A 27,790-nucleotide genomic window follows, 5' to 3' on the forward strand; every position below is an offset into this window, starting at 1 on the left:
GGTGGACTGGTGGGGATGGGTTAGGAATATCAGCAGCATAGAGGAGATAAAGGAGTGGTGAGAGGACAGAGCCTTGGGGCACTTCTGCAATGAGATGGATGCTATGGAATTTGGTATTGTTAACGGTCACGAAGGGTGGGCCACTAGATAGGAAGGATGCAACAAGGTGAATATTAAGTAATTTGAAGCGTATATGTCTGGAGTTTGAAAAGGAGACCGGAATGTGAGACACAGTCATAGCCTTTTTCTAGTCGAGGGAGACAAAAACAGAGGATTAACAGGAGCTCAGTTGGTGGGATAGGTGAATGGTGAGATGCAGCAGGTGGTCATAAGAGGAGAAACTGGGACAGACGCCACACTGGTTGACTGGAAGAAGGTGGTTTCGGTTCAAGTGGCTCTTTTTTTTTAAAAAAAAATTATAGGACTTAAATGCTAAGGTCATCAGTCCCTAAGCTTACACACTACTTAACCTAAATTATCCTAAGTACAAACACACACACCCATGCCCGGGGGAGGACTCGAACTTCCACCGGGACCACTCACGCAGTTCATGACTGCAGCGCCTTGGACCGCTCGGCTAATGCCGCGTGGCAAGGTTCAAGTGTTGATGGTTGCGTCGGGAGAGGAGGGAGAGGATGGATTTGAAGACCTTGCTAAACACTGAGGTGAGGCATATAGGGCGGTAAGAGGAGGTATCAGTGGGACGTTCGTAAGATTTGAGAAAAAGTAGGATTCTGGATGTTTTATTGAGGATAGTAACCTCTGGAGAGGATACTGGTTTAAAGGCTGAAAAATGAGAGGGGGCATTCTTTGAGGCGTTGATACGTCGTGACTGTGGGTGTACCTTTTTATGTCGCTTGCTGTAATTGGTGTATTTAATTCTGTTTGTGGTATGTTATCCAAATACTGGATGCTGGGAGCTAGTTTTGGGACAGAGTGTCTGCACGTTCGTGGATGGTAGGGAAAAGTGAGTAATCAAAATGTAGGTCATCAGGGATGGAGAAAATGTTAGACAGATAGAATGCAATATGGTTATCTTTGCTCAAATTGTCAGGTGAGGCATGGTTATCACGGAGGTGCTGGTAGTAAGGAATGGGGCCATTGCTAGTGACTCGATATGCTTTTCAGTACTTAGAAGACTTAATATGGAACGTAGCATTGCTTCTGGTGTATGTCTGGGGCCAGTACCGGCGTTTGTATGCCTGTAACATTGTCCTGATATGTTTCTGTATTTGCCAATGGCGTGTGAGCTATTCCGGTCACGAACCTGCAAGAAGCAGCCGTACATACTATAGGATTCTCGGAGGAGTAGTAGGGCTTGTGGAGTGGGGCGGTGAGGATATATGGTCTTGATAGGAATGTGGGTGTAAATATTGTCTGACAAGATCTGCTTTCAGCAGTCCATGCCACTTTCCATTGTGGCGTGCCTAGTCCGCATGATATCTAAGTAAGACAATTTAAGACGGCCATTACAAACGGTCCGTCACAAGCCTTGACATCTGGACGAAATGACACCTATTCCTTAGCACCTTTAAAGATTTTCATAAAAAGTTTAGCTTGTAAATATATTCGCACTTTTTATGCTGAGAGAGGAGGAGATAGTGACAGTGGGAAGGACAATGAAAAGTAGTAATTACTGGAAGATAGTAGAAAGTGCTTGAGATACAGAAAGAACTAAGAAGACAATTGCAGTGTAACAGAAAGAGAGGGACACAATGGGAGCTAAACATATTTGACAGTGACAGAACAGTGCTCCCAAAAAGTGAAAGAGACAGTGCGAGTTTGAAAGGAATAAAAGATTGACAATATGGAAGTTGGTGAGACTAATGTTAGTGTGAGACAGTCTATAACAATGATAACGAGGAAGAGAGCGATAGCAACAGAGAGAAGAGACTGTAGCAGTGGGAAGGAATAACTGAAATATTAGCAGTGAAATAGAGCAAGACGGAGACAATGACAGTGAGAGGAGATCGTTGTAGTATGACAAAACGAAGGAGACTGTGGCCCTGACGCAGGAGACAGTGACAAAGAGGCACAGAGATATGACGATGAAGAGTAAATGAGAATGGGCAGATGGGAATCTAAGGGTATGAGCGACTTAGAGCGATGGAATAGTGAGTCTGAGTTATGATTAGGACAGCTTGTGTATGAGAGAGGTGCGCTGCATGTTAGAAAGAGGGCGAATATGTCTGCAAGTCAAAATGTTTGGGAAAATATTTGGAGGTACTTTGGAAGGCACAATGAGACTCGGTACCACACTTTGCAGTCACAATCTTTTCAACAGGAGCATATTCACCGTTTTTCAGCTCCAATGGCATTAGTTTTCCGCTGCCAATTTTATTGGTTCAAAATCACGACCGGTTTCGGGTTATTATCAGTGCATCCTCAGGTGTTTGAGACTGAAAAAGGGAAGACGAAAGGACTTAGCACTTGTCTGCTACAAGTGCGTCATTCCGTATCTCGGGTTAGTGCGGTTGTCACCAGCCCACAGCCTAATGTTCAGTGTGCATCGGCCAGGCTCCTCACGGTGTAAGATGTTTCCCATTGTTCGGTGATCCTCTCTTAGTGTTTGTCTCCTTTCTTTTATTCATTTGACCGCCCACTTTTCTTAGGTTATTTTGTGGCTATCTAATGCGGCAGCCATGTTTTTCATTCTGACTAATCCGACCGTATCAACTTATATCTGTAGTTGGACAGTGACTCTCCATTGTTATTACAACGAACAGGTGTTAAGTTCAAATGGCTCTGAGCACTATGCGACTTAACTTCTGAGGTCATCAGTCGCCTAGAACTTAGAACTAATTAAATCTAACTAACCTAAGGACATCACACACATCCATGCCCGAGGCAGGATTCGAACCTGCGACCGTAGCCGTCGCTCAGTTCCAGACTGTAGCGCCTAGAACCGCACGGCCACTCCGGCCGGCTCAGGTGTTAAGTCTTATACAGTCTCTTATCATGGTTTCCTCATTTTCCCTTCTGCACTACCGAGCGAGGTGGCGCAGTGGTTAGCACACTGGACTCGCATTCGGGAGGACGACCGATCAATCCCGTCTCCAGCCATCCTGATTTAGGTTTTCCGTGATTTCCCTAAATCGCTTCAGGCAAATGCCGGGATGGTTCCTTTGAAAGGGCACGGCCGATTTCCTTCCCAATCCTTCCCTAACCCGAGCATGAGCTCCGTCTCTAATGACCTCGTTGTCGACGGGACGTTAAACACTAACCACCACCACCACCTTCTGCACTCTTGTACGTCTGAAGATAGGCTTGTAATGTCCCGAAACCGGTCGTGATTTTGAGACAATAAAACTATTTAAACCAAACCAGTGAATTATCTGATTCCATTACGAAACTCAATTGCGAAAGTCCTAATCAAGTCCTGTGGAGTCAAATAAAGTTATTAAATGATAAAACTCTTCGTATTAACAAAGCCCTAGTAGAATAAATTCAGATATTACCCCACCCTCATTCTTTACTCCATAGCTCCAGTAACTGGCTTATCCTAACAGCTGTCCCTGACAATTGAAGGTACTGCTCATCCTTTCATTGTGTTGTTCATAGCCTTTCATTTAGCTGTAATCAACCATTGTGCATTGGTGACTAACGAAAACCACGTTTGCTGAATAATGCATCCGAGATGATTTCCAGTAATCAGTATCAGTGTCAGTCGTGGATGCAGATCATAAAAAGTAAATAGATATGTAATAAGGCTTTAGAGCCTCAAATAAGTAACAATAATAAATAAAATAGTAAAAATAAACATTCAGCTTTCAAAATAAACGTAGATAATTCTACAGTTCTGTGACGTGTTAACTTGAGGCTCCTGCATCAGTAACGATTTTACAGCTGCCTTCAGCACAGTATGCCATACACTCCTCTAGGGTCGGGAGAATAGATACACCTTAAGTTTGCTCCTGCTTCTGTTGCACTACTCACTTCTTACAAGAGTATACAAGGAGTAATAAAATGAAAACGAGGCACGTAAAAGAAGCGAACTATTCGCTTTTCAGGAAGTAATACATTTATCCCAGTCCAAGACAAGACGGTAAATTGTGTTTGTGCAAAACTGTTCGCGGTTGTCTGTTGACCCATGATTGTAGCCAGGCGCACACCTCTTCGTCCAAAGAAAATTAATGGCCGTGAATGTCTTTCTTCATGGTTTTAGAAATATGGAATCGGATGCGGAGAGATCGGGATGTATGGAGCATGTGTAAGGGCTTCACAGCGGAGCTACTGCGGCGTAATCGAAACAACCTTTCGGATTTGTGGACGGTCTCATGACAAGTAATATGCACAAAATAAAGTACATATGCATAGCACTGGCATGCGTTGTGGCTGCACTCACACACAAGACGGACAAAATACAAGGGACAGTACTTCCGTATGTTAGCATGGGTAGGCGGGAAGTACTGGAAAGCGCAGAGTTCGAGGAGCTACAGTGCGTCGTTAGTATAATTGCTAAGGCCACACGTTTATAAAAAATTTTGATGTTGTATTTGTTTAGTAGTGAAGTAAGTGTAACAGAACTAGTGAGTGGAAGGGCTAGGAAGAAGAATGTGTGACATTATTTGGAGAAACTATTTATTATAGTTTTAAAAACAGCAAACATTTTAAAAGCCCAAGGTCACTAGTAAGATAAATAGTTAATATAATGCTTGACAATTTCAAACAGTTGAGTCCAATGACTTAGGTCAGTTGATTGTTTAATTGAATGAGTTTTACGCCCCAACTAGTACACAAGTAAATGATTTTGAGAGTATACCACGAGAAATTCAACACTCCAGTCATGAACAAGTCTCCCACTGAAGTTCTGTAACCAAGGCATCCCACACTGCTTATCTGTTTACCAAAAGAGCAAATTTGCTTCTATTAAGTGGCACCGGTGCAATAACCAGAACCACCTCCTTTAAAATACATCGGCTGAGTCTTTCAGCAGCGCTCGCCAGGTTCCAATACAGGCAGGAAGTATTTCTGAACCACTTGTAAAGACAACGTTGAATAGCAGCGGCACTGACGCTGGTACCGACTGAAATAATACGGCGGTGCGGCGAGAGCCGTGCTGCAGGAAGGCGAGCTGACCCACCGACACTCGCAGACGGACGGCTGCATCACAAGGGAGGTCGCAACGTGGCCGGCAACGGCCGGCTGGCAGCAAGCGACGCCACAGCAAGTCACGACGAGGCGGCGCCAGAATTCAAGTCGCCGCAATTCGTCCACCCCTGCCAAACTGATCTCCTGGCCTCGGTGGGATCGGCTGTCTACCAGCATTATAACAATTTACCATCTTTCCAAGGGCTACCCTCAAGTTAGTAAGCGTGCACTTCCAATTTTCTCTGATCTCAGGAGCGTCCATCCTCTCCGGAAGCAAATCACTGAGTGACCACAAATTCACAAATGGCGAATTAGATTTGAACGCAAGTGTGAAGCCTTGTGGGTCTTGTGCATGGCGCTATTGAAGGAATACCCTAACCAAGACAAGGAATTATTCCACCGGTTATGATCACTATGACGGAAAGCGATCAAGGCCGCCCTCAAATAGCGATTCACCCGCTCCACCAAGGAAGGATTCGCATAAAAGGGAGTGGTTGTACTATGAGCCACCCCTACTTCGAAACAAAAATTACTCAACGCGGCCTATTTAAAGGATGTAGCGTTATCAGAAACCTTACACGACAAGGCCCAAAGATGCCAAAAATGCCTTGCGAACAATTTAGAGACGTTAGGGTGGTCATATTTCGAGTGAGAAGCAAGCAACAGAGGCGCGTGAACGCATCTTCATAAACGAAGACATACATGTTGCCTTCTCTGGGACATGGGAAAGGTCCCACGAAATCAACATACGATTTTTCCATAGGTTCAGTCGTAAAATGGGCGACCAAAGACCTTGTAGCGTATTCATCGTAATACATCCCCCTTTAAGCAGTACGGCTCGACACTTTCTCCTTTCCTCATTTTTTCCTTAGTGGTAGCCGCTCGGAGTGTCCGCGCGGTTTGAGGTGTCTAAGCAGGGATGGCGCGGCCTCTCCTGCCGGAAATTCGAGTCCTCCGTTGGGCATGGGTTTGCGTGTTGTTCTTAGCATAAGTTAATTCAAGTTACTTTAAGTAGCGTGTAAGTATAGGGATCGACCACCTCAGCAGTTTCGTTCCTTTTGAATGTACACACATTTGAACATATTTCCTTAATGCTACTTATCACTGGGCTCCCATCCTGATGCACGGCATTGTCCTTAAAAAAAAAGCGGAATACCACTAAGAACGGCAAAACATTGAGTAACCAGTGTCTCCAGAGTAACCTCCCCTGGAATTTCTTCATCATCCAGTTGATCCTCCGAGTCCTGCTCGAAAATTCAGCTCAAGCCATCGGCCACAACATTTTCCGAGCCACGGATACGTTTTAAGAGGTCCATGATTAAGGAATTTGTTGTTAGCGCACTCGAGCAGATGTAATTTCGATGGATTGTGTGGTGTCACCGCCAGACACCACACTTGCTAGGTGGTAGCCTTTAAATCGACCGCAGTCCGCTAGTATACGGCGGACACACGTGTCGCCACTGTCAGTGATTCCAGACCGAGCGCCACCACACGGCAGGTCTAGAGAGACTCCCTAGCACTCGCCCCAGTTGTACAGCCGACTTTGCTAGGAATGGTTCACTGACAAATACGCTCTCATTTGCCGAGACGATAGTTAGCATAGCCTTCAGCTACGCCATTTGCTACGACCTAGCAAGGCGCCATTATCAATAGATATTTAACTTGTGATGCCTGTACCGTAACGAGAGATATACACCGATTATGGATTAAAGTTAAGTATTATACCAGTTACCTCCTGTTTTGCTAGTCTTATTTCTCTGACCTGTTCCAGACCTCACGCCAGTCTGCGTGTAATTAAACGCGTGTATTTCGGCCTCCTCTAGCACCACGGTGTTGGCTCTTCTGCCAACACTTCAGACTGCTCACGCGCTGCCTGCGATATGTAAGCTATAAGATAATCTCAGACCAAAGAGTAGAGTTGTATGCAGTAGGAACTGTGTAGCAGTTGTAATAGTTGTTGTTAGCGAGCAGTCGTGTGTATGGAGTTGGCTGGGCCGGTCGTGGGGTGCGATGGCGGAGCCATAAGGTAAAAGCAGCCTCGCACATATGTAGTATTGTTATATCAAGTCCCATGTAAATGTGTCTAAAGAATCTCTTAATAATAATCTTTCTTATAAAAAAAATAACTTTTGACAATCAATCTTCTCAATTTAAAGAATTTACTAATTTCTCCAATCCATGGTCATCCCGATTATTGCAAAGAAAAATCAGTTGTTCTTTTTATACATGACGAATCTATTGGCCAGCATTGCACTCGGCTGTGCCAGAAATTTTTTTATAGGAGCAGATATATATGCGTTATCCGGCGACCTTATTGAGGTATGAATTTTCTATTTATTCAGAAAGATCTTTCAGGGCCATGACCCAGCACTGCTGACGTCCTAAATTTACCAGTTTAAATTCATAGTCAATTATTGAAAGGTTATAAGTGAGCCATAATTTTATTAAGAGATTAGTCACATTGTATAATTGATAGGTTTCGGAACTTATCTGTTGGGCAGTTACACTGAATGTGAATTATAGAACTATATTTTTCACTGTTGGGAGGTTATTAAATAAAGATCTTTGGGAGGTTACAATGTCTGACCTTAAACTGAGATGCAGAAATACGTGCTGACCATCCAGCAATTCGCCCTACTCTCCTTAGTCTTACCAATATCCAACTGAGGGCCTAATTATCGGTTTATAACAAAAACGGTTGGTGTTCAAAATACAATTCAAATTTTTCAAGAGTTAACAAGACTGCTAGGGCCTCCAGTTCGTATACTGAATATTGAGCCTCTAATGGCGATAGACTACGTGAAGCATAAGGTATAGGGCCTCTCCCAGACTCTTCTTCCTGCAAAAGCACAGCCGCAACTCCGGACATAGAGGCGTCTGTTTCGACAGTAAATTCCTTGTTAAAAAGAACCAAAGCCAACACAGGAGCGCTGGTTGCAGCCTTCTTTAAGGCCTCAAAAGATGCTTATTGGGAAAGACCCCTCTCGAATTTTTTTCCTTTCTTTCGGATATGGATTAATGGTGCCGCTAGCTGGGCAAAAATTGGCACAGAATTTCGGAAATAATTGACCATTCCGATGAAACGAGTCACTCTTCGACATTTTTAGGAGTGGGACACGAATGGATCGGCTGATTGCGACTCTGATCAATCCTAACTCCTGCCCAGAAACAATGTGGCCCAAGAAAGATATTTCAGACTGATAACGTTTTGCCTTCGAAGGTTTGACCGTAAAACCCGCCTTTCGCAACCGTCTGAGCCCTTCTCTAATATGGACAATATGCTCCAGGAAATTCTCACTAAAATTTACTAAATCATCAAGATAATGGTACAAACGCTCAAATTTCAGATAGCTGACAGAATCGATGCCCCAGTAGGTTGTCCGAAAGGAACCCTATTATACTCTTAAAGTGCTGAAACAGTAGCAAATTCCATGGCAAGTTTGGACTCCTCGGCCGGAAGGATTTCGTAATAGGCCAAGTTTAGGTCAAAGTTCGTAAAGTCCTTTGCCCTTTGAAATGAAGAGAAGCACGAATGCAAATCAGCAAGCGGTATAGATTGCAGGACTACTTTTTAGTTAAGGATCTGATAACAACGGGACACACCCAGCCCTGCAACTTGGGAACCACGAATATAGGAGAGAAATACGGGTATTTACATGTTCTAATAACTCCTTGACGGAGCATTTCCCCAATTATGGCCCGTAACAATCTGCATGGTGGACACCTCACGGGAATGTTATCCGTCAACTCGTATTTATACCATGTTTCTTTCACTTCATCTAACCTCTAAGTGAGCACATCACAAAAGTCCTCGGATTATTTAACAATCTGCCCCTTCTGTTCGGAAGACAGATGTCAAAGATCATACACGGCAATATCTATGTCCACTGAATTAGTTACATAGTTCTGGCGCACCACAAAACGATTCACTACACGTTTACAGAATTTAAAAATCTTTTGGCGAGCAAATTCAAAACAACTGGTCGGCTGTTTATAATTTTATTATGTAATATACTTCTTAGACTTCAGCAAAGTCTTTTTACCAAGTGCAGTGCAATGCGTTTATTCATACCTGAAGTCTTCCCATTACTGCGCCATGTCCGCACCACGGAGTCACCATAAACGTATGTGGTATCAGGCGATCCCAGGGACCAGTATTTGGTCTTATACTCTTCACATTGTACGTAAATGATGAGTCACCAGTTTTGTCCTACTGCAAATACGAAATGCACGCTGATGACCTCCAGTTGTATCTCAGTAGAAAATCAATAAACCTGAAGACAGCTGTCGAGAATATCAACACCGACCTGTGCGCACTATCACGATGGTCCCAAGATATAGGGTTACAGCTCAGCCCTGCCCAAGTCCCAAGCGGCATTGTTTGATCACTATATGCTCATTAGCAATTCCTACCACCTTTAACACTAGATGGACAAATATCAACTTCTCTGCTCCACCAAAGAGTCTAGGAGTAATAATAGACGAAAATCCAAATTGGATTGAACTCATAACTGCAACGTGTAGGAAGGCATCCATCCCCTACAAAATTATAAAATGCTGTTCCCTCTTCAGCTGAAACTTGTACAAACACTTACACCTCCAGTTACTGATTATAGTGACGTTATTTCCAAAGCCTTTCTCAGAAAAGCTCACGGTGCCTGGAACTGACCATCTTATGCGTAGATATCCTGGCTACTTGTAGACAAGCGCAGAGATTTCAATGCTCTATGTCTTCTTTGCTGTCTTATCAATGGACACTGTCTCTCATATCCCTCCTCGACCTTAACGCTCGTATCTGCACAAAATGGCAGAAGCACATGCCCAAAAAGAGCAAAATCCTTTCTGTCCCACTTCATCGTTCAGCCACTTCTCGAAATTCTTCCCAGTAACATGAACCCGACCCTGGAGTAACCTCCCAAATTATATTAGAGAACTGGATAAAAACTCCAGCTTCAGAAGGTAGTTAATGACATATCTACTAAAGCAACAAAGGAACTTCACACATTCAAATCACTTTAATACAATTTGTCATATTACAGTTATTGTTATTTCGCAGGTAATTATGACGTAAAAAAGTCTGTATGTGTGAAACCCTGGTCGAAAGTAAGAGAGGGCCTGATGACCCTAATCGGATCAGGTTAAATAAATAAATAAATAAAACATTCAGTATTCGATTTAAACTTCAGTTTTGTTTAGGCGTGGTCATACCCAGTCGCTATGATATCATTTTTTAAATTTCAGGTATACACCATACACTTTCTGCATAGAAAACATGGAAAATGGACGGGTAAAAAGAAAATCTAACTCTAATTGCGTTTCATCGTTTCCCGCGCCCATTAACGCCACTACTTTGTGACGGTGCTGTGTAGCGTATAATATTCCTCAGCCAAGTGACTCGCCACTCAGCGAGCGAGTGCTGCATGATGTACAGAGCGGAAACTGCAGGTCGCGTGCTCCCGCAACACGTGAGAGGTGAGTGACGGCGAGCGACCGCTACTCACGCGGTCACGTGCTCTAATGTGGTCTCACGGCACTGAGAGTTTGGCACGCCGAAAATCACCAGCCAGTATGATTGATCGGCGTAGAGTGAAGCAACATGGATTCACTCACTAATGCCTGTCGCCCTAGTTCACTCCGATCGATGGTGAGCCATGTTAGAGACGTTGTCGCAGCGCTGTGTACTATGATGGCGTGCTGAAAAGTAATGCCTCCGAAGTTTCTATTGTGTTCTCAATACCGGTAGAGCTCTTACATGTCATGCATATTACTCGGTCGACTTTCCTCCGTATAGTCCCGACTTGGCCCTATCCGGTTTTCCTCTGTTTCTAGAACTTAAAGAACGCCTTCGAGAACTTCAGTTTGATACTGATGAAGCGTTGCCGCCAGAAATGAGGTTGTGGCTCCATCAGCAATCATTTTATGCCGATGGTATCAACAAAATGGTTTATCGTTTGGAGGTGTGTGTTTGTTGGCAGGACAAATATGTGGAGAAATAAATACGTAGACGTGAATAATAAGGCTATATAATGTTTGTTTTATTTAAAATTATGAGAGTTCTCACATTAAAAAATTCGGAGGTACTGATTTTCACCACACACGCGTGTAATACGTGTCCATAATAAAAACTAAAACTAAACTCCGCCCAAACAGGCCATGAAGGCCCGGCGGTACCGACCAGCCGCCGTGTCATCCTGAGCCCACATGCGTCACTTGGTGCGGATATGGAGGCGCATGTGATCAGCACACCGCTCTCCCGGCCGTATGTCAGTTTACGAGACTGAAGCCCCTACTTCCCAGTCAAGTAGCTCCGCAGTTTGCATCACAAGAGCTGAGTGCAGGTCGCTTGCCAACAACGCTCGGCAGGCCGGATGGTCACCCATCCAAGTGCTAGACCTGCCCGACAGCACTTACCACTGCTGCAAGGCCCTTGGCAATACTCTTTAGTCCGCAGCTTGTGGTCGTGCGGTAGCGTTCTCGCTTCCCGTGCCCGGGTTCCCGGGTTCGATTCCCGGCGGGGTCAGGGATTTTCTCTGCCTCGTGATGACTGGGTGTTGTGTGATGTCCTTAGGTTAGTTAGGTTTAAGTAGTTCTATGTTCTAGGGGACTAATGATCATAGATGTTAAGTCCCATAGTGCTCAGAGCCATTTAAACCATTTGAATACTCTTTAATCACATAAAAAATTATATGTGTGTCCTTCCGACTATCTGTATTGGGGATAGAATAAATTTCTTTATTTGCTATCCTTCCTGGTCCTGCAGTTTTAATGGCCTACAGCGTACATGTTGAATAATCTGTTTTATTAAGTACAGAAGAGTATAAATGAAGCTACGTTTACAGCACAGTGACTGTACTTTTAGCATGGGGAAAGAATTACGGAAACAGAATATCCTAAGAGATTCGAAGCGCTATGTAGACGTGGAAACGATGAAGATCAGAGGTATAAGATGAATCAGAGAATATTTGTTTTATGGAACAAAATTAAAGAATACAATGGAAATTTCTGAATCTAGAAAGACCATAATAGGTGGCATGTCCATAATCACTGTGAATCATAGGCCGAATCATAAGCCAGAGGTCTTCGTCGTGTATTATGTCAGGAGACAACGTGGTATCTGCGTCGAGATCTGAACCTTAACTTTTTATGTTCAGGAGACGATTATGTGGGATATGTCATCCCAGATCGTAATTAATCACTGATTCTAATAGTGCAAAATTATATACTATACTAGCGGACCCGACAGACGTCCTGCATGATATTTCAAGCGATTAGGATATTAAACAAAGTATTAAACGAAAGACAAATATTATAGTAATTTCATATAACATCAATTTTTCTAAAAACAATTCGTTATAATCAATAATGTTGGTTTAATTTTATCTTAATGCGAGTTGATGAACAGCATTATTAGTCAATTCCTGAGGAGTATAAATGAATAAACTTGACGGTTTTCCAACGCGAGAACACGCCAATTGTAACTGGCCATGTGAAAAGGGCGGATTTTCTAGATCCAACCCATAAATCGACATTGTTTGACCTTGTTGCTGGATTTCTTTGTCTGATATTTAAATGATATCCATCTTCTCCTTCCCAAAATATCAATGGATATTGCAAAGCGTCGTAAGAGCGATGACTGTCTTCAGTCGTATGCACTGTGTTATCTCTGCGATGGATTCGAATATCTCGACGTTCAAATGCGTCGCCAACCATAACAACTACAACTTTATTAAAGGTCGGTGAATTATATCGGCGCGCGTGCTGCCCAGATGGTACTTTGTCTGCTTTGATGACGATCGTATGGTTGTCGTTTTGCAGTCTGTTTGAAACGGTACTGAACAACTGGACCAACTGGTTATGATTCTGTAAAAGCGGTTCTAAAATACCCACAGTTTCTCGCTCCTCCATCTGCTCGATATTGCTGTACTGGCAGCGGGCGTTTATGTGCTGCTCCTCATCACCCGTGAAGAGTAGATTTGCAGAAGTTTTGAATCGGTATCAGGCATCGGCATTAAAGAACCAATTTGATGATACACTTGGCCCTGAATCTTAAACGTTGACTGAAAATTGCGACCATCCTCATTCTGAACGATTTTCGTTGCTCCAAATGATGTCATTTGAAAGCACGAATTGAATTCACGAATTTTACGCAAAAAGGATTTAGATTGAGATGTAACTTCAGCCAATAGTGTTTTCAATGGTTCTGGCGGCGAATTCAATGGGGGCAATACAAATTTTCCAGACGCACAGCAGAAACCGGCCGATTCACCTTTGTATTTTAGTGCATGACAGTGTTGGCATTGTTTGTTCATAGCACCGATTACAATATGTGAATGTGACGAATAGTCGGTGTCTGACTCATATTCAAATGCAAGGCGAAAAAGTGATGTACGCGTCAATGCGCGATACACTTGCAAACGCTGTTGTTCACGTGTAATGAATGTGTCGGTGTCTCGTTGACGGGCCAGCCTTTGTCTCAATGCATTAGCTCGAAGGCGTTCGTTGCACTGCTCTTGACTTTCATTAGCACGTCTGATTGCAGCCTGGTTTCTTAAATTTTCATTGTCCGTCAATTGATGTTCTGCCAATCTATTTAACCGACGGTTCTGGACTAATTGTGAATTCCGAGTCCGTCGACCAACATTTCCTCCTCGTCCACGAATACGTGGCATTGTTTTATGTACGTAACTTATATGTGAATATTATATACTGAAATGCGACACCTGAAACATCAAAAGAGACCGTACAAAAAAATTAAAATATCAAAATAAGGAAACACACATAATATGATACACTCAAAATAAAATGTCGAAAAATAAACGAAATCCTATTCACGTAACTTAAATCTGAATATAATATGCTCAACATTGCACACAAAAATGCAACGCCACCTACCGTGCTGATTTAGGAATTTAAATTTTCCTGGCCCCCACTTGAATGCATTCTCAAAAATTCATTCAAATCGATCCAGCCGTGTAGTTGTAGTATAGATAAATAACCTAGATACCGACTGCAGAGCCATCTGCAGGGCTGGTTTGTGAATCTAAACCATCCAGGGCGCCAACCAAACGCATATAAAAAAATTCATCCAAATCGGCCCAGCCGTTTAGTAGGAGTTCAGTGACATACACACGTACAGTAGAATCATATATATATAAAGATGTATTACATACAATGCGAAAAAACAAGAATAGACAACAGTAAGTATAGGTCGATTTCGAAAGAAAAATCCTTACAAAAGTGCAGCCCACTTGTTTAGAAAGTATGTGTGTGTGTGTGTTTGTTAGTGTTTGTGTGTGTGTGTGTGTGTGTGTGTGTGTGTGTGTGTGTCGGGCGGAGGGGCTGTGACGCACATGTTGATGGATAGCTCTGAAATGCATGGGGAAACTACAGCACAATAGGGCACATTTATAACTTTTTATCTGAATAGTGTGACAAAGCGAAAAATTTGACCTGTAACAACAATCGAAAACGACTATTTTGGGGTAGCTGGTCGGACTGGTGACTTTTCCGATGATATTAAACGGCCAGGTGTACTGATTGCGACTTGAAGGTTAACATCGAAAGTGTAAAACGTGTAAGTTTGGAGCTATTGCAACCAAACTTGCTACACACATAACAGTTTCCTTTTTGAATCGTCAGTCTTTAGCTTGATTTGAAGCGATAGACCGCTGTTATCTCACCTCTGTAAATGCCTTACAGTGGAACCTGCACCCATCGCCATCAATTGTTTCTTCCATATATTATAATCTCTGCCTTTCTCCACCATATTTGTCGACTAAAGGCTAATATCGTCAAGGGATAGCGTTCTCGATTATCAGTCTGTGGGTCCGGCTCAATTTAAGCCTCTATTAAGATTTTCAGACGAAGTCAACTATGGTATCTGAACACTTCTAGTACAAGATTTAACCTTCATTGCGGTAACGGAGTTATCAAGGCAGTGGAGGCGACATAAATTCTAGGAACACATTTCCCTTTGGGTGGGAAAGCGTCTGTAAAGGAGGATCAATCAATAACAATAAACGACATGAAGATGCAGGAGGCAGAGAAAATCACTGCACTGAATACTAACACCGAGGTGATTACTTTATTTGCAAAGACTGCTATAAGTAAACTTCAAGTGGTGATTGTCTTGGTGGGGGCTGTATGAAGAAGGAATAGTATGACTGACGAGAGCTCATTATTAGTAAATTTGGCAGGAATTACAGTAATGAAAGAGAATGGGGATTATGGTCACATGATTATATTAGACTGGTGCAGAAGTTCTTAGCGTTTTTGTTTTGCATGTTGGTTTTCCGGTAGCTGTGGCTTTATTTATCGATTGCATTGTTTTTGTCGTTCGCTGCTGCTATTTATGTTCAAATATTGGCATTTTGTCAATAGGAGGTACTCAGCGGAGCTGTGGACGCTGGAAGATGGAGTGCCATGTGGAGAAATGGGAACTTTCCGAGATATTCTTCTGTGTGAGTTCAACAGAGGGGTGGCAGCAACGGAGGCAGCGAGAAACGCTTGCGGCGTATGTGGGTACAATGCCAGTGGACAGAGCACGGCAAGACAATGGTTTCCTTGCTCTAAAGAGGTTCGTTTTGATGTTAGTGACTCTCCACGTTCAGGAAGACCTTCGGAACTTGATCATGATCGTTTAAACGCATGAATCCACAATGACCCACTAGAGAATTGGCAGATGTGATGAACTGTGATCAGTCCATCATTGTGGGACATTTTCATGCAATAAAAAAGGTTCCAAAATTTAGTATATGGGTACCGCGTACTCTTACTCAAAATCACAGAAATCAGAAGGTGGCCAAATGTACATCCCTCCTTGTTTATCTTCAGTTGCTTCGTTAAAAAAAAAAAAAAAAAAAAAAAAAAAAAAAAAAAAAGAATGGTTCAAATGGCTCTGAGCACTATGGGACTTAACTTCATAGGTCATCAGTCCCCTAGACTTAGAACTACTTAAACCTAACTAACCTAAGGACATCACACACAGCCATGCCCGAGGCAGGATTCGAACCTGCGACCGTAGCGTCGCGCGGTTCCAGATTGTAGCGCCTAGAACCGCTCGGCCACCCCGGCCGGCCTTCGTTAGCAACACGGACCATTCATATCGTAGGTAGCTACTGATAACGAGAAATAGTGTCTTTATGCTAACTTAAGGAAAAGAAAGGAATGGTTGACAGCAAAAAAAGCAGCAACTCCCAATGCAAAGACCTGTGCGCATCCACTGTGTGGTGTACAACGAATAGCGTTCCTCAGGTGTAATCATGACCGCTGACATTTATTGCCAAAAACTGAGACGTCCTGCAGACGCAGTCCAAGAACAACGATCAAGGCGTGAAGTGATGCTACTTCATATAACGCCCACCCGCCTTCTCTAGACAGACAAAAACCATTATGAGGGAGTTGGATTGGAAGTCCTTCTACATCCGTCTTTTTCATCTCACCCTGCCCCGTCAGATTTTCACCTTCCCGCTCTCTATCGAGCAGCCTTCAGGAAACGTCCTTTACGCATTAAAATGCGCTCCGAACATGGTTCGACGAGTTCGCCTTAAAACCGCGTGATTTCTACAGTCGCTGAATCGAAACGTTACACCAGCGTTGGAAAACTTTTGTAAATAGTGAAGCAAATTAATTATTGGTGACTAAAGTATCTGTTATGTCTATCTGTTGTGTTAATTAAACTTATATAAAAACGCTAAAAACTTACGCATCAACCTAATACGAGTCAGAAAGATTGGTTCAAATGGCTCTGAGCACGATGGGACTCAACTGCTGCGGTCATTAGTCCCCTAGAACTTAGAACTAGTTAAACCTAACTAACCTAAGGACATCACAAACATCCATGCCCGAGGCAGGATTCGAACCTGCGACCGTAGCGGTCTTGCGGTTCCAGACTGCAGCGCCTTTAACCGCACGGCCACTTCGGCCGGCGAGTCAGAAAGAGAGTGTAAGTAGGCTGTTTAGGTTTTTATGTTGGTAACGCCATGTAGCGCTCTATTTGAAAATCACTGGCTGTGCTGTGTGCAGTCTGTGGGTGGTTTGCATTGTTGCTCGCTATTGTAGTGTTGGGCAGCTGGATGTGAACAGCGCGTAGCGTTGCGCAGTGGGAGGTGAGCCGCCAGCAGTGGTGGATTTGGGGAGTGAGATGGCGGAGTTTTGAGAGCGGGTGATCTGGACAGAGACAGTAAATTTGGATGTCATGAACTGATATATATGTATATTATGACTTTTGAACACTATTAAGGTAAATACATTGTTTGTTCTCTATCAAAATCTTTCATTTGCTAGCTATGCCTATCAGTAGTTAGAGCCTTCAGTAGTTAGAATCTTTTATTTAGCTGGCAGTATTGGCGCTCGCTGTATTGCAGTAGTTCGAGTAACGAAGATTTTTGTGAGGTAAGTGATTTGTGAAAGGTACAGGTTAATGTTAGTCAGGGCCATTCTTTTGTAGGGATTATTGAAAGTCAGATTGCGTTGCGCTAAAAATATTGTGTGTCAGTTTAGTGTTGGTCAGAATAAGTAAAGAGAGTAATGTCTCAGTAAGTTCAGTTTTCCTCAGCTGTTTGAAAATCAAATAATATAAGAGGTTTATCAGCACAGTAATTCATTAATTTTTCTAAGGGGACGTTTCATATGTCGACCCTTAGCCGAGGATACCTCACTGGAATCTTCTGATTTTTTCTTGTAGTTTGTGTAATTAGTGTAGCCATTGTTTATTGCTAGCACGTAATTATAGAGAGAATTTCCTTTGTAGTTGTAGTTTTTCATTGTTGTACAGTAAAACAGTTGTGGCATGCATGTAGATTTCCACCAAGTATTTCGCAGCTGCGCTTGCAATTAACTAGATATTATTTTCAGTGCTATGTTAATGTGTTTTTTTTATTTTGCTCTTCAAATTGTGCTTTTCTGTGTTGTCGTGTGAAATATTGTCACAATAATGGCTTGTGAAAAACGTAATATTAGGCTCCAAAGTAAACTGAGAAATGGCAGTGAAGACGAAAGCAGTGTGTTAGCGCCACCGTGTAATGAATTAACTAATGTTCTGTAGTGTCGCAGAATAATAAAGAGTTGGAAACGTGGAATATTGTCAAAGTTTCGTTGCCTATGCCGAGAGCCAGAGGCAGTAGGTTAGCCAAGAGGTAAGAGGATTGCGCATGTATGGAATGTGTCGTCGCGCAGGGGCAATGGCCTGGTTACACACAGCAGGCGAGAGAGAATTGCTTAGCATGCGGGTTTGTGTTAGACGGAGACTTTCGTAGAGTGCAAGACAGAGGTATAGCGTCAGCTGTACTGCATTTCACCACTTCGCATAAGTCTGTCGTAACAACACGTAACTCTGTCGCAAGAGCACCTAAGGGGCGAGTACGACAGATGAAGCAGCAGTGTAAGTGGAACGAATGCGGTCATTACAAACGAGCATGACGTCAGGACGCCGCTCGTGCTTCCTTTATACACGCCAGCTTGGATGTCAACAAGGCACTCATACTCGCAGTTAGACTTGCAGTTAGATGTGTACTGGGTCGCTGCATAGCGTTCAGCTCGGTGATCAACATATTAATCTTTATTAAGGAGATTTTGCAGTAAGGGCGGCCCATCCAGCAGCAGACGTGAGGGGACAGTACCAGCTCTGGTCCTCTGTGCTGCCGCTGTCAATCATCAACCCAGGATTAGCAGACATCGCGGCAGACTCGCTCGCCGCCAATGCTGACCACATCAGTGAGCCGTCGTCGAGACCGTGCGTGGCCTAGGCCCTGTGCATCCGCCGTCTCAACCAGGTGAGCCGACGACGCTGGGGGACTGCAGCCCGTTCCGCCCGTCCACCGTGGACGAGCCACCAGGAGGAGCAGGGAAGAAGACTTCGCACTACGAGAACGCCTCACGTGCCGACAGCGCTAGGACTCCAACCCGGAGCCACCTGCTATCCGCCGTCGAGCCGCCGCCCAGCCGGGCACCGCCAGCCACGCGCGGCCAAAGTAAGGACATTCCAGCGCTACGTCACAGGACGCGGCGCTGCGCTAGCAAGACTGCGCGGCCCGGATCTGGTGTCATCGCTACGAGTCAGCGAGGACTCGGGGAAGGTCGTTGATATCGCCAAGCCATGTTGTACTCGGCAGGAATAAAGTTGTTACGAATGAGTAATGTTTCTTTGGCGTTTCTGACGCTTCTACAGCCATTTACTAGCATCCTGAGAACTGGAGAGGTCACCACTCGGCCATCCAGTCCACCGTAGGCGACCGGGACCACCGGGGCGCCTACAGTTCAAACTAGTAATTTAGTAATTGTGCATAGTGAAATGGAGCGGGCTGCAAATAATGGTGTAGACAGTGAAACAATTAGTGTACAGGGAAGCATTATCGATCGATCGGTCGGCAACAATTCGCCTCAGGAATCCGAAATGACAGCACACAATCTTGCAAATACTGTAGATTCAGCTTTTGCGTCTTCACCGTTTTCTCAAATAAGTCAAGACACATTTTCCGCTAGTCAAAATGTGAATGTTGCCGGCGCAAATGCACTGCCGAAAAGCATAGAGGAACAGATTCCAGACACTAATACATTATTATTGCAATTAATGCAACAAATGAAACAAAATCAGAGACAAACACAGCAACAGTTAGACGCAATGGAACAAAATCTTCAAAAGTTAGACACCACGCTTGAACAAACACGTGAAGATTTAACTACTGAGTTACATAAAATCGAATCGAAATGTCAAAAAGCCTGTAATGACGTAAAAATACAAATTTGTGAGCATTTACAACCAATTTTTTCGCGTCATCAAAATGCATTACAGAATCACGAAGCAGCCATAAAGGAACTGCAAACTATTGTTCATGAAAATCACGACACCTTGCAAGCTAAAACTGACTCAGTTGCATCTACCGATTCGGTTACGCAACTTGCAAACACTCAGGAAAACTTAAAGGACACAGTTGATACGATTTCCACACAAATGGACACTCTGAAACTCCGTTCAGAGAAAAAACACTGAGGAAATAAGTACACTATCGGAGAAAGTAGCCGAAATTTCAGATCAGTTCACTAACTTATTTACAAAGGTAGATGATGATCTGAATGACACAAGACCTGTAGCCATCACTGACAAGGAAGAGTATGAACAAATTAAGAAATTCAAACAAAATCAGAATCAAATTAATACGCAACACAAAAGAGAAATCCGGGAAGTAGAAGATCAGTTGGCACAAGTAATACAAAAATTACATATTTCAGAGGACACTCGTGCTCCAACACGGGAAGAGGGACTTAGAAATACGGAAAAGCCGCAAAATAATAACACAGGGCATTTCGGAAATTATGAAAGAAATTGGCAAGGTGCAGCGAATTTTGAGATGCAACCGCCTACAGGACGTAACAATGACCGATATGCGACTCGCCGACACGATGATTTTGACTATAAGCTGTTCATTACTACACGTAAATTCAAAACATTTAAGAATTCAGGCAACGACATTCATCCACAAGCGTGCCTTCATCAATTCTCTCATTGTTTTCTTCCCAACTGGACATTAGAGCACAGATTAGAATTTATGTTGAGAGGTGGCATGAGCCCCCTCTCGTATTTCTATCTTACGATTCTCCTCTCTAATTGCATGTGGTGGAAAGTTGCTATTCCTTCACACGCGGACTTCCCACACAGCGTCTCTCGTCACCCGGGTGGTCCGGTGACAGGCGGGCTCTGCTGATTTTGAAAGGGTGTGAGGGAGTCGAGCGAATGCTTTCCAGATGCCGACATTGTCAAAAGACATGCCCAGAGGGGCTTGAAGTAGCGGCTGGGCTAGAGGTTCCGTTACTTCGCAGAAACTTAGCGAAAACACTTTCTGGCGGGCTACCAGCGAGGCGTGGGAATGACTTGTGTACCCAGGCAGTTGTGGCGGGAAAATTCCCGCGCTTTCTGAAAAATAGTAACTGTGATTGGCTTGCTCCGGGAATAGCTCCGTGACGTAGCAAAATCAGAGCAGAATTTGGCGCCAAGAATCTCCATTGGTGGAATGGTAGTGCTCCAGCAATGGAGTGGAATTTTCCGTCGGTTTTCGAGTTGCTGATTGGAACGTTTAACCACGGCCACTGTCGTGGGGGCGGGAATGTGCGGTGTTCGGCATGTACGGGTGCTCTAGAGTAGTCGGCTCTCGCTTTTCGGTCGAGGACGTCAAAGCAACCAGCCATCGCCTCCGGTAGCCAGATCGTGTTCTGGCAGTTAAGAAGACAGTTTGGTAATGTATGTCCGCAGCACCGGCAGATAGGGATCTTCCTAGGTGATAATCAGAGCTCAGCAGAGCGCGCCTGTTCGTCTTTTTCTAATTTTGTTCTGTCTTGGGTAGCAGCAATTAATGTGGGGTTAGCTGTGTGTCTCTCTTATGATTTTAGTGGCAAGGAATTGGCTCCACATACCACTTCGTCATAAACCTCACAATCTAGTTTAGGGGCAACTTCACCTTCACAGCGTTTGTTTGAGTATCCAATTTGAGCCAATTTGATGTATTATAAATGTTTCATGTGTTTTTGTTTATTATTTTGTGTTTAGTCTTAATAAATCATATTGTTATTTTGGACAAAACTTTCATTCTGTTAATCGGTAGAGCAACCCATCATTTCTCACTACGTTAATGAAACCTTCCTTTATTTAACTTATTTATCAAATTAAATTATTGCAGGTGCCAAACTCTTTTCTACTCCACTTGCAGGGTTGATTACAGTCAGTTCGCGTATATTTTTTAATCCATGTGCAACAGCAAAAGTCGGAGTTAGAATAGGGGGGGCTTAGAGCATCATTTACATATGTAGATTGTAGAAGAATTTAGCGTTAAATACACTGCTTGCCCCGGCACCTCGCAATGTGTGGCTACTTAGAGACTGAACCAGCTGTAAGAATGCGATCGGTCATTCACGATTGCCACAGTGAAGGAGAATTTTATCATGCTTTCCTCTCAGCATATTGGTCTCAAGCCACACAAGACCGAGTAAAACATAGCATCGTAATAATGAAACATTTCGAACAATCTGAATTTTCTAGTCTTGTGAAATATTTTGAAGACATGTTGCACAAGAATCAGTACCTGTTAAACCCTTACAGCCCCTCAGAACTCATCCGCATTTGCTTAATCAAATTGCCTGATTATTTCCGACATATTATTTTGGCAGGACGTTGCAAAGATGACATTGAAGCTTTTCAGGGACTCTTACAAGATTTGGAAATCGACACTGACAATCGCGGGACGCGAAAACAGAAACACAACAATTGCAGGTCACATTCGTCACAATTCGGCGATGAAAGAAATAATAACTGGACACCACAAGGGTATTCTCACAACCTAAATCGTGACCAAAACAGACGCCACCCGTATGACAACCGTAGGCAGAGTAGTAATAATTACAGGGAAAGATCAGCTCTCTGCGGTAATGACTATTACAGAGACAACCATACAAACAGGCAATATGCGAACCAAAACAATTATTATCAAGGGAGACAGAATAACTTAAGATGCAACAGTTCAGTGCGCAGTTACGATTCAGGGAGAAATTATCCACCATGTGACCGGCAAGAAAGGAATTATGGAATCTACCGACATGACGACAAACGATATAATCGTGACGACAGATCTGAATTGCATCAGAACTGGCGGGATTCAAACACGGCAGGGCCCTCTCGACAAGGTGAATTTATACACTCCTGGAAATTGAAATAAGAACACCGTGAATTCATTGTCCCAGGAAGGGGAAACTTTATTGACACATTCCTGGGGTCAGATACATCACATGATCACACTGACAGAACCACAGGCACATAGACACAGGCAACAGAGCATGCACAATGTCGGCACTAGTACAGTGTATATCCACCTATCGCAGCAATGCAGGCTGCTATTCTCCCATGGAGACGATCGTAGAGATGCTGGATGTAGTCCTGTGGAACGGCTTGCCATGCCATTTCCACCTGGCGCCTCAGTTGGACCAGCGTTCGTGCTGGACGTGCAGACCGCGTGAGACGATGCTTCATCCAGTCCCAAACATGCTCAATGGGGGACAGATCCGGAGATCTTGCTGGCCAGGGTAGTTGACTTATACCTTGTAGAGCACGTTGGGTGGCACGGGATACATGCGGACGTGCATTGTCCTGTTGGAACAGCAAGTTCCCTTGCCGGTCTAGGAATGGTAGAACGATGGGTTCGATGACGGTTTGGATGTACCGTGCACTATTCAGTGTCCCCTCGACGATCACCAGTGGTGTACGGCCAGTGTAGGAGATCGCTCCCCACACCATGATGCCGGGTGTTGGCCCTGTGTGCCTCGGTCGTATGCAGTCCTGATTGTGGCGCTCACCTGCACGGCGCCAAACACGCATACGACCATCATTGGCACCAAGGCAGAAGCGACTCTCATCGCTGAAGACGACACGTCTCCATTCGTCCCTCCATTCACGCCTGTCGCGACACCACTGGAGGCGGGCTGCACGATGTTGGGGCGTGAGCGGAAGACGGCCTAACGGTGTGCGGGACCGTAGCCCAGCTTCATGGAGACGGTTGCGAATGGTCCTCGCCGATACCCCAGGAGCAACAGTGTCCCAAATTTGCTGGGAAGTGGCGGTGCGGTCCCCTACGGCACTGCGTAGGGTCCTACGGTCTTGGCGTGCATCCGTGCGTCGCTGCGGTCCGGTCCCATGTCGACGGGCACGTGCACCTTCCGCCGACCACTGGCGACAACATCGATGTACTGTGGAGACCTCACGCCCCACGTGTTGAGCAATTCGGCGGTACGTCCACCCGGCCTCCCGCATGCCCACTATACGCCCTCGCTCAAAGTCCATCAACTGCACATGCGGTTCACGTCCACGCTGTCGCGGCATGCTACCAGTGTTAAAGACTGCGATGGAGCTCCGTATGCCACGGCAAACTGGATGACACTGACGGCGGCGGTGCACAAATGCTGCGCAGCTAGCGCCATTCGACGGCCAACACCGCGGTTCCTGGTGTGTCCGCTGTGCCGTGCGTGTGATCATTGCTTGTACAGCCCTCTCGCAGTGTCCGGAGCAAGTATGGTGGGTCTGACACACCGGTGTCAATGTGTTCTTTTTTCCATTTCCAGGAGTGTAGAAGTTAGACCTCCAAATCCCAATAACGACGCGCGCCAACAAAGAGACAGACAATGACTCGCACCGCAGGCAGCCATGTGCACCGGCTGGCTCAGCGAAAAATAACATAGACGCTAACCTTGAGAAAAATTTTAGCATTCCTTATCGACGTATACAACATGATAATTGCTTTAAAGTTAACTCTGAGCGCTAGGAAGAGTAAAGGATTGTATCACATTTCACATGTAAAACCGTTTATTGAAAGATAAACTGCTTTTTAACTTTGTCTTTGCCGTAAAACTTTTCACTTCACGTTTCTAGTATGCTTTGTCAAACTTAGAAACTGTTAACACGCAGCAATGTTTGAAGTTAAATATCCAGTCAAGAACCAAGAGAACTTATTTAAACAGAAATTACAAATGCATTGTTATAGTGAACAGACGACACAGTGTTGTTATTTGTACAATCTTGCTTTTTAGTTGAACTATCACGTAACGACTATAAGGCTCACATACTTAGAACAAATACCGGCACTGCTAATGAGATTTTCATGCAACATTTTGGTTTACTTGAAAAGACATTCTTTATTTGAAGTACTTTCTGTGGGATTAAAGATGGCTTAGCATTTGGTTTCTTTGGCAGCTACACGATTATATCATGACGCTACTAATGCGTGACACAATTTACATTGTTGCTTTTGCGCTGTATCTGCTTTATGTCTGCACAGTTTTTCTGAATTCTTCTGGAAAGTAAAACATGTTTTAGTAGTAACTTTTGTGGTATAGCTACAATGAGACAGCCAATACGTTACAGTGTAGTGCTTTCTTGATCACGGTACTGTACGTAATAACTACGGTATATATACGAATAGCGTTTCGCTTTTGTTTATTACGAGGTAAGTACATTGACTTTCACAGAACTTTGCTTACGGACGACGATAATTAGGACACTTGGCACATTTTTTACCCTTATGTAATGACAGAGATTATGTTACAACAAGACGCACAATTTAGCGCGTCAGTACACGTATTTGAGTGATTAATTTTGTACTTAAAACATTTATTTTTAAAAATTTTTGAATTACAAAGAAAGTTTTCTGTGATACATTTTATTCCACTGCTGTAATCTGTCGCACCTGAGGGTATATTTACATTAATCCCCAGGGAGGGACACGCTTACTTTGTGTACCATGTGTTTGGCAAGCACAAGCAGCCCTAGCTAATATGGTATTTGCTTATACAACTTTACACATCGGTACCATATTTCTCTAACACAGAATTACACAGCTATCTGATTATTTAACAGAGAAACAAACATTTTTTTTTACTACGTCAGTGACACATATTTACGCAATTACACAGTTGGATAACTTCACACTTATGAAATTGTATTTCGTCTGTACTTTGGGAACTGTTCATATTTTTTCGGAACCATTGTGATATTATGAGAGCTCTGAAAGACGTATTTGGTATGGGATCATGATTTTAAAGTACGTTTTTGAAATGAGCAGAGAATTTTTTTTAGATTTTGAAATTATTGCAGGAAGCTACGACGATTTTGAAAATTGACTGAGATGTTATCATATTATTACGACGACGATGTGTATTATGCTGTTGAGGTATGGTTATGATCAATAAGATGATGCTACCGTATATGAGGAATTTGTTTATGTTACATATTTCTTATGATGAAATATTGAAGAAGTTGTAAGTAGGCTGTTTAGGTTTTTTTATTGGTAACACCACCTCTGTATGAAAATCACTGGCTGTGCTGTGTGCAGTCTGTGGCTGCTTTGCATTGTTGTAATACTCGCCATTGTAGTGTTAGGCAGCTGGCTGTGAACAGCGCGTAGCGTTGCGCAGTTGGAGGTGAGCCGCCAGCAGTGGTGGATGTGGGGAGAGAGATGACGGAGTTTTGTAATTTGTCATGAACTGCTATATATATTATGACTATTAAGGTAAGTACATTGTTTGTTCTCGATTAATATCTTTCATTTGCTAACTATCCCTATCAGTAGTTAGTGCCTTCCGTAGTTTGAATCTTTTATTTAGCTGGCAGTAGTGGTGCTCGCTGTATTGCAGTAGTTCGAGTAATGAAGATTTTTGTGAGGTAAGTGATTTCTGAAAGGTATAGTTTAATGTTAGTCAGGGCCATTCTTTTGTAGGGATTTTTGAAAGTCAGATTGCGTTGCGCTAAAAATATTGTATGTCAGTTAAGGACAGTCATGTATAATTCTTCAAAGGTGACGTTTCAAAGTGTCGACGAATATGTATATGTATAATAAGGTAAGGAATAATGAGTAGTGATTAGGGACTCTGATATGTGAAAAAGGATGTTGGAAACCAAGAATCGTACTTTAAGAGTTATGACTTATGTGTCCATGCGTGAATGTATTACAACACTACTATTCATAAGATTTCGTTTCTACACATGACTACTGTAATTTTTCGACCTGTGAAATTTTTTAAATGAGACTATCACTGTAGTGCAAACTGCTGTCGTAAATATTTCGGTAAGAAAGCCAAGTCACCTCGACGTAATGCGTCGTGAGCGGCCAGCTCTGCCAGCCGCCTGGAGAAACAGCCATTAGGTGGAGAAAAAAGAGGCCATTAACCTCGCTATTGACATTCCTTTGTAGAAAGCATCGCATATACGACACGCTCATTACTTGGAAACATATGATTACTCGTACTTTGTGCTACTTACTGAAATGCTTATGAATTGATGGGAAATATTCGTACATCTGCACACCTGATTATGACAAGCGTCTTTCTACGAGAGTTGAGAGAATTTCTACTAACTTATGAAATGCCACATGACTATTGAATGATACTTGTATGCTTCGCTTTAGATAGCTGCTTATTTCATTTGATATCTGGTTTCCAGCTGTGTTACAGCATTGGTTTTATAAAATAAAATTAAATGCATTTGCTAATGTGAAAAATTTCTGTCAACAGATCTATTAAATAATTATTTTATGATCCACATTCTTCGAAAAAGGAGCACTTGGAAAGGGAAGAACAATAAGAAGGGACTAATAACAGTAACTGCATACACAATTTTTTTTCACGTATTTGGTAATTTCTTTTGCAGAATAAGTTGTGGTGCAGCATTTAATTACGTAGACGTTAAGATGTGAATAGACATTTCCCTTATCTGCATTGTTGTCTTTAGTGTACTATTTTTCCTGCTTGAGCTTTGTCATGTTAGGTATAAGTTATAGCATTTGCTGCTGCTATTTGCCAGGCGCAGTGTTGCTGAATTTGACTTTGTATTACTCTGTTATGCCAGTTTTACTACGGATTTATTTTTCTTGTTTGCTGCACATTGCCTTATATTAGTTGTAATATTGCAATTGCTTTGCTAATTTACATATACTACTGCTTGCTTTGCCCATTTCCATTTTTTTTGTCTTACTGTTTGTGTTAATTTGTTATGTGCTGCTGCATTGCCTCGTCCCTTGGTATATATATCTGAGCTCAGTAGATTTAAGTTAGCTTAAGAGGGGGTAGACTATATAAGAAACTAACTATGATGAATTGGAAGAACTGCATCGAGAAGCTATTAGAAAATGGTTTTGCCAAAAATGTAGTGTACAGTGGAGAAAAACTATTT

Source organism: Schistocerca americana, chromosome 6 (assembly GCF_021461395.2).
Source record: "Schistocerca americana isolate TAMUIC-IGC-003095 chromosome 6, iqSchAmer2.1, whole genome shotgun sequence".
Classification (NCBI taxonomy): Eukaryota; Metazoa; Arthropoda; class Insecta; order Orthoptera; family Acrididae; genus Schistocerca; species Schistocerca americana.